General features: G+C 46.6%; 1 protein-coding gene across 1 annotated transcript in view; it reads left to right on the top strand.

Moving 5' to 3' along the window:
• The window catches only part of LOC135506182 (protein eva-1 homolog A-like), a 186,840-nt gene that overhangs the window by 87,655 nt on the left and 87,013 nt on the right, over positions 1–12,172 (top strand). The window lies entirely within an intron of this gene.

Here is a 12,172-nt window from a genome sequence, read left to right as displayed (position 1 = left end):
AATGAAATTCCTGGTATACACCGTCCAATGAAATTCCTGGTATACACCGTCCAATGAAATGCTTACTTGCAGGTTCCTTCTGGACAATGCAACAACAATAATAAATAATAATAGTGTGTGTGTGTGTGTGTGTGTGTGCGGAGAGCTGGTGCAGGTTGTCAGTCCAGTGTTCAGCAGTCTGATGGCTTGTAGATAGAAAGTGTCTCTGAGCCTGTTGGTATCAGACCTCATGCTCCGTGTGTTTGTTCATCTATGTCGATGTGGGGCTGATGTGGATGGCTGCCTATTGATACAACTACGGATGTGGCCCAAGGTTTTTCCCAGCCTTTTATCACTGTCCATCTGTCTGTCCGTACGTCTGTCTGTCTCTGTCCGTCCGTCCGTCCGTCTGTCTGTCTGTCTCTCTCCGTCTGTGCGTCTGTCTCTCTCTATATTTATCATGTCTGATGACTGTCTGGTGTTTGTAGGAGTGGTGCTTGACAGTTTAGTTTCTGCTCTCTGTCTCGACGGAAGAGAGACGGGTTTCGTCTCCGTCTATCCAGCCACCACACCCCCAGGCTAATCCTGAGCACAATATCATTTGTTAACACGCACGTTCATAAACTAATGGACACACACACACACACACACACACACACACACACACACACACACACACACACACACACACACACACACACACACACTGTCCAGATGCCTGCTGATCCAGGGATTGATCAATCAATGCCAGGGTCTGGAGCCTTTCAGACCGGACATGTCAGCAGCGACACACATCACACCAACCCCCAACCACCCCAAATGACAATGTGTGTCCACCTAACCCATACACTCACACACAACCCTCTAATGCTGATCAACCTCTGTCCTGAACCCTGTTTGAATGCTCCACAAGAGTTGTCCAGTATCTATCAGATCAAGAGCTGTCCAGTATCTATCAGATCAAGAGCTGTCCAGTATCTATCAGATCAAGAGCTGTCCAGTATCTATCAGATCAAGAGCTGTCCAGTATCTATCAATAGAAAAACAGTAGAGATTTGAGTCTTTTTAATGTCTGTCTGACCCTCCTCGTCTCTACGTTGATATCCAGAGATATAGAGTGTTGTCCTGACCAGCTCCAGAGTGTGGTCCTGACCAGCTCCAGAGATGTAGAGTGTGGTCCTGACCAGCTCCAGAGATGTAGAGTGTGGTCCTGACCAGCTCCAGAGATGTAGAGTGTGGTCCTGACCAGCTCCAGAGATGTATAGTGTGGTCCTGACCAGCTCCAGAGATGTAGAGTGTGGTACTGACCAGCTCCAGAGATGTAGTGTGTGGTCCTGACCAGCTCCAGAGATGTAGAGTGTGGTCCTGACCAGCTCCAGAGATTTAGAGTGTGCCCCTGACCAGCTCCAGAGATGTAGAGTGTGGTCCTGACCAGCTCCAGAGATGTAGAGTGTGGTCCTGACCAGCTCCAGAGATATAGAGTGTGGTCCTGACCAGCTCCAGAGTGTGCCCCTGACCAGCTCCAGAGATGTAGAGTGTGGTCCTGACCAGCTCCAGAGATGTAGAGTGTGGTCCTGACCAGCTCCAGAGATGTAGAGTGTGGTCCTGACCAGCTCCAGAGATATAGTGTGTGGTCCTGACCAGCTCCACACATATAGAGTGTGGTCCTGACCAGCTCCAGAGATATAGTGTGTGGTCCTGACCAGCTCCAGAGATGTAGAGTGTGGTCCTGACCAGCTCCAGAGATGTAGAGTGTGCCCCTGACCAGCTCCAGAGATGTAGAGTGTGCCCCTGACCAGCTCCAGAGATGTAGAGTGTGCCCCTGACCAGCTACAGAGATATAGAGTGTGCCCCTGACCAGCTAGAGAGATGTAGAGTGTGCCCCTGACCAGCTACAGAGATATAGAGTGTGCCCCTGACCAGCTAGAGAGATATAGAGTGTGCCCCTGACCAGCTCCAGAGATGTAGAGTGTGCCCCTGACCAGCTCCAGAGATGTAGAGTGTGGTCCTGACCAGCTCCAGAGATATAGAGTGTGGTCCTGACCAGCTCCAGAGTGTGCTCCTGACCAGCTCCAAAGATGTAGAGTGTGCCCCTGACCAGCTCCAGAGATGTAGAGTGTGCCCCTGACCAGCTCCAGAGATGTAGAGTGTGGTCCTGACCAGCTCCAGAGATGTAGAGTGTGGTCCTGACCAGCTCCAGAGATGTAGAGTGTGCCCCTGACCAGCTCCAGAGATGTAGAGTGTGCCCCTGACCAGCTCCAGAGATGTAGAGTGTGCCCCTGACCAGCTCCAGAGATGTAGAGTGTGGTCCTGACCAGCTCCAGAGATATAGAGTGTGGTCCTGACCAGCTCCAGAGTGTGCCCCTGACCAGCTCCAGAGATGTAGAGTGTGCCCCTGACCAGCTCCAGAGATGTAGAGTGTGCCCCTGACCAGCTCCAGAGATGTAGAGTGTGCCCCTGACCAGCTCCAGAGATGTAGAGTGTGCCCCTGACCAGCTCCAGAGACGTAGACTGTGGTCCTAACCAGCTCCAGAGATGTAGAGTGTGCCCCTGACCAGCTCCAGAGATGTAGAGTGTGGTCCTGACCAACTCCAGAGATTTAGAGTGTGGTCCTGACCAGCTCCAGAGATGTAGAGTGTGGTCCTGACCAGCTCCAGAGATGTAGAGTGTGCCCCTGACCAGCTCCAGAGATACAGAGTGTGCCCCTGACTAGCTCCAGAGATGTAGAGTGTGGTCCTGACCAGCTCCAGAGATGTAGAGTGTGCCCCTGACCAGCTCCAGAGATGTAGAGTGTGCCCCTGACCAGCTCCAGAGATGTAGAGTGTGCCCCTGACCAGCTCCAGAGATATAGAGTGTGCCCCTGACCAGCTCCAGAGATGTAGAGTGTGGTCCTGACCAGCTCCAGAGATGTAGTGTGTGGTCCTGACCAGCTCCAGAGACGTAGAGTGTGCCCCTGACCAGCTCCAGAGACGTAGAGTGTGGTCCTGACCAGCTCCAGAGACGTAGAGTGTGGTCCTGACCAGCTCCAGAGACGTAGAGTGTGGTCCTGACCAGCTCCAGAGATGTAGTGTGTGGTCCTGACCAGCTCCAGAGATTTAGAGTGTGGTCCTGACCAGCTCCAGAGATTTAGAGTGTGGTCCTGACCAGCTCCAGAGATGTAGAGTGTGGTCCTGACCAGCTCCAGAGATTTAGAGTGTGGTCCTGACCAGCTCCAGAGATTTAGAGTGTGGTCCTGACCAGCTCCAGAGATTTAGAGTGTGCCCCTGACCAGTTCCAGAGATGTAGAGTGTGGTCCTGACCAGCTCCAGAGATGTAGAGTGTGGTCCTGACCAGCTCCAGAGTGTGCCCCTGACCAGCTCCAGAGATATAGAGTGTGGTCCTGACCAGCTCCAGAGTGTGCCCCTGACCAGCTCCAGAGATATAGAGTGTGGTCCTGACCAGCTCCAGAGTTATAGAGTGTGGTCCTGACCAGCTCCAGAGATATAGAGTGTGGTCCTGACCAGCTCCAGAGTGTGCCCCTGACCAGCTCCAGAGATATAGAGTGTGGTTCTGACCAGCTCCAGAGTTATAGAGTGTGGTCCTGACCAGCTCCAGAGATATAGACTGTGGTCCTGACCAGCTCCAGAGATGTAGAGTGTGGTCCTGACCAGCTCCAGAGATGTATAGTGTGGTCCTGACCAGCTCCAGTGATATAGAGTGTGCCCTTGACCAGCTCCAGAGATATAGAGTGTGCCCCTGACCAGCTCCAGAGATAGTGTGTGCTCCTGACCAGCTCCAGAGATAGTGTGTGCTCCTGACCAGCTCCAGAGATAGTGTGTGCTCCTGACCAGCTCCAGAGATATAGAGTGTGCCCCTGACCAGCTCCAGAGATATAGAGTGTGCCCCTGACCTGCTCCAGAGATATAGAGTGTGCCCCTGACCAGCTCCAGAGATAGTGTGTGCTCCTGACCAGCTCCAGAGATAGTGTGTGCCCCTGACCAGCTCCAGAGACGTAGAGTGTGCCCCTGACCAGCTCCAGAGATAGTGTGTGCCCCTGACCAGCTCCAGAGATATAGAGTGTGGTCCTGACCAGCTCCAGAGATGTAGAGTGTGCCCCTGACCAGTTCCAGAGATAGTGTGTCGTTCTGACCAGCTCCAGAGATAGTGTGTGGTCCTGACCAGCTCCAGAGATAGTGTGTGGTCCTGACCAGTTCCAGAGATATAGTGTGTGGTCCTGACCAGCTCCAGAGATGTAGAGTGTGGTCCTGACCAGCTCCAGAGATGTAGAGTGTGCCCCTGACCAGCTCCAGAGATGTAGAGTGTGCCCCTGACCAGCTCCAGAGATGTAGAGTGTGCCCCTGACCAGCTACAGAGATATAGAGTGTGCCCCTGACCAGCTAGAGATGTAGAGTGTGCCCCTGACCAGCTACAGAGATATAGAGTGTGCCCCTGACCAGCTAGAGAGATATAGAGTGTGCCCCTGACCAGCTCCAGAGATGTAGAGTGTGCCCCTGACCAGCTCCAGAGATGTAGAGTGTGGTCCTGACCAGCTCCAGAGATATAGAGTGTGGTCCTGACCAGCTCCAGAGTGTGCTCCTGACCAGCTCCAAAGATGTAGAGTGTGCCCCTGACCAGCTCCAGAGATGTAGAGTGTGCCCCTGACCAGCTCCAGAGATGTAGAGTGTGGTCCTGACCAGCTCCAGAGATGTAGAGTGTGGTCCTGACCAGCTCCAGAGATGTAGAGTGTGCCCCTGACCAGCTCCAGAGATGTAGAGTGTGCCCCTGACCAGCTCCAGAGATGTAGAGTGTGCCCCTGACCAGCTCCAGAGATGTAGAGTGTGGTCCTGACCAGCTCCAGAGATATAGAGTGTGGTCCTGACCAGCTCCAGAGTGTGCCCCTGACCAGCTCCAGAGATGTAGAGTGTGCCCCTGACCAGCTCCAGAGATGTAGAGTGTGCCCCTGACCAGCTCCAGAGATGTAGAGTGTGCCCCTGACCAGCTCCAGAGATGTAGAGTGTGCCCCTGACCAGCTCCAGAGACGTAGACTGTGGTCCTAACCAGCTCCAGAGATTGTGAGTGTGGTCCTGACCAACTCCAGAGATTTAGAGTGTGGTCCTGACCAGCTCCAGAGATGTAGAGTGTGGTCCTGACCAGCTCCAGAGATGTAGAGTGTGCCCCTGACCAGCTCCAGAGATACAGAGTGTGCCCCTGACTAGCTCCAGAGATGTAGAGTGTGGTCCTGACCAGCTCCAGAGATGTAGAGTGTGCCCCTGACCAGCTCCAGAGATGTAGAGTGTGCCCCTGACCAGCTCCAGAGATGTAGAGTGTGCCCCTGACCAGCTCCAGAGATATAGAGTGTGCCCCTGACCAGCTCCAGAGATGTAGAGTGTGGTCCTGACCAGCTCCAGAGATGTAGTGTGTGGTCCTGACCAGCTCCAGAGACGTAGAGTGTGCCCCTGACCAGCTCCAGAGACGTAGAGTGTGGTCCTGACCAGCTCCAGAGACGTAGAGTGTGGTCCTGACCAGCTCCAGAGACGTAGAGTGTGGTCCTGACCAGCTCCAGAGATGTAGTGTGTGGTCCTGACCAGCTCCAGAGATTTAGAGTGTGGTCCTGACCAGCTCCAGAGATTTAGAGTGTGGTCCTGACCAGCTCCAGAGATGTAGAGTGTGGTCCTGACCAGCTCCAGAGATTTAGAGTGTGGTCCTGACCAGCTCCAGAGATTTAGAGTGTGGTCCTGACCAGCTCCAGAGATTTAGAGTGTGCCCCTGACCAGTTCCAGAGATGTAGAGTGTGGTCCTGACCAGCTCCAGAGATGTAGAGTGTGGTCCTGACCAGCTCCAGAGTGTGCCCCTGACCAGCTCCAGAGATATAGAGTGTGGTCCTGACCAGCTCCAGAGTGTGCCCCTGACCAGCTCCAGAGATATAGAGTGTGGTCCTGACCAGCTCCAGAGTTATAGAGTGTGGTCCTGACCAGCTCCAGAGATATAGAGTGTGGTCCTGACCAGCTCCAGAGTGTGCCCCTGACCAGCTCCAGAGATATAGAGTGTGGTTCTGACCAGCTCCAGAGTTATAGAGTGTGGTCCTGACCAGCTCCAGAGATATAGACTGTGGTCCTGACCAGCTCCAGAGATGTAGAGTGTGGTCCTGACCAGCTCCAGAGATGTATAGTGTGGTCCTGACCAGCTCCAGTGATATAGAGTGTGCCCTTGACCAGCTCCAGAGATATAGAGTGTGCCCCTGACCAGCTCCAGAGATAGTGTGTGCTCCTGACCAGCTCCAGAGATAGTGTGTGCTCCTGACCAGCTCCAGAGATAGTGTGTGCTCCTGACCAGCTCCAGAGATATAGAGTGTGCCCCTGACCAGCTCCAGAGATATAGAGTGTGCCCCTGACCTGCTCCAGAGATATAGAGTGTGCCCCTGACCAGCTCCAGAGATAGTGTGTGCTCCTGACCAGCTCCAGAGATAGTGTGTGCCCCTGACCAGCTCCAGAGACGTAGAGTGTGCCCCTGACCAGCTCCAGAGATAGTGTGTGCCCCTGACCAGCTCCAGAGATATAGAGTGTGGTCCTGACCAGCTCCAGAGATGTAGAGTGTGCCCCTGACCAGTTCCAGAGATAGTGTGTCGTTCTGACCAGCTCCAGAGATAGTGTGTGGTCCTGACCAGCTCCAGAGATAGTGTGTGGTCCTGACCAGTTCCAGAGATAGTGTGTGGTTCTGACCAGCTCCAGAGATAGTGTGTGGTCCTGACCAGTTCCAGAGATAGTGTGTGGTCCTGACCAGTTCCAGAGATAGTGTGTGGTTCTGACCAGCTCCAGAGATAGTGTGTGGTCCTGACCAGTTCCAGAGATAGTGTGTGGTTCTGACCAGTTCCAGAGATAGTGTGTGGTTCTGACCAGCTCCAGAGATAGTGTGTGGTCCTGACCAGCTCCAGAGATAGTGTGTGGTTCTGACCAGTTCCAGAGATAGTGTGTGGTTCTGACCAGCTCCAGAGATAGTGTGTGGTCCTGACCAGCTCCAGAGATAGTGTGTGGTTCTGACCAGTTCCAGAGATAGTGTGTGCTTAGGTATGGTGGGAAAACATGGAAGGAAAATAAATAATGGAGTAGGCATAATGTAGGGAAATGGGTGGAGAGAAGGTGTGTGTGTGTGTGTGTGTGTGTGTGTGTGTGTGTGTGTGTGTGTGTGTGTGTGTGTGTGTGTGTGTGTGTGTGTGTGTATTGATGCAGGGTGTGTAGTGCAGGGGAGACTTTTGGCAAGGAGAAATCCTTCTATCTGTAGTGGAATGCAGTGTTTTCCATTAGCGACTGTCGTCGTCTGAGCAGGTTTCAGACTCATTTTCAGCCAACTACTTTTTTCCACTTATGAACTAGTCTACTTTTCATTTAAAAGTTTCAGTTCGCGAGTACGTCGAGCCCTCTCCTGCCGTGATTGAACGATAACTACCTTCTTGTAATCGATTGACATGATAGTTGCCTGTTGGTCAGAAAGCGTACAATGACAGGGAAACGCAGTCTTTCTCAGAGCCAACCACATGGAGTCGTGGCGCATAGGCTATTTACTGTGCTTTGAATGACAACTGAATAGCAGGTGTTAAATAGTCCATAAAAGATGTCAAACTGATTGAATAAAGTCGAGCTCAGAAAACTATTTGCCATTCATAAATCATGCAATGTGGTTATATGTCTCTGGTATATAGGATCTCCTAGGTTTCCTTTCCTAGGATGTCTCGGTTTGCCTAAACTAAACTAACAGATGTAAAAGAAATGTCTGAAACGAGATCTACGACATACTGGTCTTCACGACAAGAAAAATAACTGTCTGGAGGTTCTCTTCTGCAATGTTCAACCAATCCAGTAAATGTGGAGGAGGAGTTAAGATGGAGTGTCGCGTCGTTAACCACTAAATGCGGGAAGTCGCATCACAGCTGTCTCTTAATTTTCCCTTAAAATCTTTAACTTCCGGTTGTCGGGGACTCGGCAGAGGCTTGCCAGATAGCAACCACGTTTACATGAGCACAGTATACCGGATAGTCGCTTATATCCCGCTTATGGTCATATTCAGGATAAACTGTTTACATGCACCATTGATATCCCACTCATGAGTATCCCTGTTTCCATGAATAAACACAATATTCCTCATTGAAGCTCATATGGATTAAATGGAATAGTAACTGAAAGATGGACGCAAGCGGAACCCCTCGACAACATTCCGCTGAAAAGGCAGCACGCGAAATTCAAAAATATATATTTTAATTATGTAACCTTCATATATTCACAAGTGCAATACACCAAATTAATGCATAACTTCTTGTTAATCTACCCATCGTGTCCAATTTCAAAAAGGCTTTACAGCAAAAGCACAACATATGATTATATTAGGTCAGAGCCTAGTCACAAAAACACATACATCCATTTTCCAGCCTGAGAGGAGTCACAAAAGGCAGAAATAGAGATCAAATTAATCCCTAACATTTGATGATCTTCATCAGATGGCACTCATAGGACATCATGTTACGCACTACATGTATGTTTTGTTCCATAAAGTTCATATTTATATCCAAAGATCTCAATTGACATTGGCCGTTATTGTTCAGTAATGTTGTGCCTCGAAAACATCCGGCGAATTTGCAGAGAGCCACATTAATTTACAGACATAGTCATCATAAACTTTAATATAAGATACAAGTGTTATGCACAGAATTAGAGATATACTTCTCCTTAATGCAACCGCTGTGTCAGATTTTTTTTAAACTTTACGGAAAAAGCAAACCATGCAATAATCTGAGTACAGTGCTCAGACAACAAAACAAGCCATACAGATATCCGCCATGTTGGGGAGTCAACAGAAGTCAGAAATAGCGTTATAAATATTCACTTACCTTTGATGATCTTCATCAGAATGCACTCCCAGGAATCCCAGTTCCACAATATATCTTTGATTTGTTCGATAAAGTCCATAATTTATGTCCAAATACCTCCTTTTGTTAGCGCGTTCAGTTCACAAATCCAAACTCACGACGTGGGGGCAGGTCCAGGCAAATGTTCAGAAGAAAAGTCATATTACTATTCGTAGAAACGTTAAACGAAGTATAGAATCAATCTTCAGGATGTTTTTATCATAAATCTTCAATAATGTTCCAACGGAGAAATTCCTTTGTCTGTAGAAATGCAATGGAACGCAAGCTAACTCTCACGTGAGCACGCATGATCAGCTTATGCCACTCTGGCAGACCTCTGACTCATTCAGCTCCCATTCCCCCCTCCTCCACAGTAGAAGAATCAAACAAGGTTCTAAAGACTGTTGACATCTAGTGGAAGCCTTAGGGAGTGCAATATGACCCCATAGACACTGTATATTGGATAGGCAATGAGTTGAAAAACTACAAACCTCAGATTTCCCACTTCCTGATTGGATTTGTCTCAGGTTTTCGCCTGCAATATGAGTTCTGTTATACTCACAGACATCATTCAAACAGTTTTAGAATCGTCAGAGTGTTCTATCCAATAACACTAATAATATGCATATATTAGCAACTGGGCCTGAGTAGCAGGCAGTTAACTCTGGGCACGCTTTTCATCCAGACGTGAAAATGCTGCCCTCTATCCCAAACAGGATATCTTCTAACATAGAATAATATATTAACTGTAGGTCTATAACATCTAACATATAATATTATATTAACTGTAGTTCTATAATCTCTAACATATAATATAATATTAACTGTAGTTCTATAACCTCTAACATATAGAATAACACAATATTAACTGTAGTTCTATAACCTCTAACATATAATATAATATTAACTGTAGGACTATAATCTCTAACATATAATATAATATTAACTGTAGGACTATAACCTCTGACATATAATATAATATTAACTGTAGTTCTATAACATCTAACATATAATATAATATTAACTGTAGTTCTATAACCTCTAACATATAGAATAACATAATATTAACTGAAGGTCTATAACATCTAACATATAATATAATATTAACTGTAGGTCTATAACCTCTAACATATAATATAATATTAACTGTAGGTCTATAACATCTAACATATAATATTAATTGTATGACTATAACCTCTAACATATAATATAATATTAACTGTAGGTCTATAACCTCTAACATATAATATAAGATTAACTGTAGGTCTATAACCTCTAACATATAATATAATATTAACTGTAGGTTTATAACCTCTAACATATATTTTTTTTTTCACCTTTATTTAACCAGGTAGGCTAGTTGAGAACAAGTTCTCATTTGCAACTGCGACCTGGTCAAGATAAAGCATAGCAGTGTGAACAGACAACACAGAGTTACACATGGAGTAAACAATTAACAAGTCAATAACGCAGTAGAAAAAAAGGGGAGTCTATATACATTGTGTGCAAAAGGCATGAGGAGGAAGGCGAATAATTACAATTTTGCAGATTAACACTGGAGTGATAAATGATCAGATGGTCATGTACAGGTAGAGATACTGGTGTGCAAAAGAGCAGAAAAGTAAATAAATAAAAACAGTATGGGGATGAGGTAGGTGAAAATGGGTGGGCTATTTACCAATAGACTATGTACAGCTATATAATATAATATTAACTGTAGGTCTATAACCTCTAACATATAATATTACTTGTAGGTCTATAACCTCTAACATATAGAATAATAAAATATTAACTCCTGCAGAATTATGCATTTATTGCAGTAAAATGATACAACAAATATTAATTTTGTCTCGGGAACAGGAGTGGAGAACTATGATTTCTTTCTTTCAGCATCGAATGTGTGTGTTATGTGTTCTCTTTGACACTGGTTATACAAGCAGACAGTATTTCAACCACATAGTGATGACCAACTGAAGACTTGTTCTCATCCTTCTCTAAGCTTGTTATTTCCTTAAAACCCATCAAACTGATGTCATTTGGACATTTTGCACAGCACCAATCTTTCCACTGTTTTGAAGTTATTGCATTTTCCCCCCGGTCCCTAAACGAAACAGACAACTTTACCGCCGGTGTTAACTGTAATACTAATGCATTCATTCTATCGATGTAAGACATTATTCTGGTGAGGTCTACTGTAATTATTCTTCTGGGGCAACAGGTTAGGCTATGACAGAAGAGAAGCTGCATGTTTTTAACTCTAGTTGACAAACAAATGGCCCTCCTAATGTCAGAAGCTACACTAAACAAAAAATAAACTCAACATGTAAAGTGTTATTTCTCTCAAATTTTGTGCACATATTTGTTTACATCTGTGTTAGTGAGCATGTTGTTCTTTGCCATGATAATCCATCCACCTGCCAAATGTGGCATATCAAGAAGCTGATTAAACAGCATGACCATTACACAGGTGCACCTTGTGCTGGGGACAATAAAAGGCCACTCTAAAAGGAGATTCTCTGGACTGATGAAACCAAGATGGCCTGATTGCCAAGCGTCATGTCTGGAGAAAACCTGGCACCCTCCCTACCATTAAGCAACGCTGCTGAGTTTTTCACGCTCAACAGTTTCCCATGTGTATCAAGAATGATCCACCACCCAAAGGACATTGAGCCAACTTGACACAACTGTGGGCAAGTATTAACATAGGCCAGTATTCTTGTGGAGCGCTTTTGACACCTTGTAGAGCCCACGCCCCGATGAATTGAGGCTGTTTTGAGGGCAAAATGGGGTGCAATTCAGTATTAGGAAGGTGTTCCTAATGTTTTGTACACTCAGTGTATATGGAAGAAGTTTAGTGCCAAACAAATCGGTAAAATATGGGTAAACAATTATTATTATTTTGTCTCTTTCTTATACTGTATCGTTCCAAAATAGGACAGAGACTTTCAAATGTTTTGGGGACAATCTGTTTTTCCATGTATGTATCTGGTATTCAATGCGTTTCTATGGGCTAATAGCAGTAAGACAAAATGTAATGTTTCATCAAATACTTGCTTAATTCATTTTTTTGATACCTAATGGGGTCCTAAAATTCAATATCAAATAGCTAAATTATCTTTGGTGTGACCATCTTAAAACGATTCCATATGACGTTAGCAGTAAAACTATAAATACAACTTTATAAGACTTCTTGGTAACAATGAAGTACTTTACTGTGATTGTTGCCAATGAAATGGTCAAAAAGAAACAAAAATAGCTTCTTAGCAAAGAGCAATTTATCAAGCAAGAATTCTGCTAGGAATGTCTGGGAGTGGTCTG

This window comes from Oncorhynchus masou, chromosome 19 (assembly GCF_036934945.1).
Source record: "Oncorhynchus masou masou isolate Uvic2021 chromosome 19, UVic_Omas_1.1, whole genome shotgun sequence".
Taxonomy (NCBI): Eukaryota; Metazoa; Chordata; class Actinopteri; order Salmoniformes; family Salmonidae; genus Oncorhynchus; species Oncorhynchus masou.
Note: the sequence above shows the minus strand (reverse complement) of the source record. Positions and strands in the feature narration are given on the sequence as shown.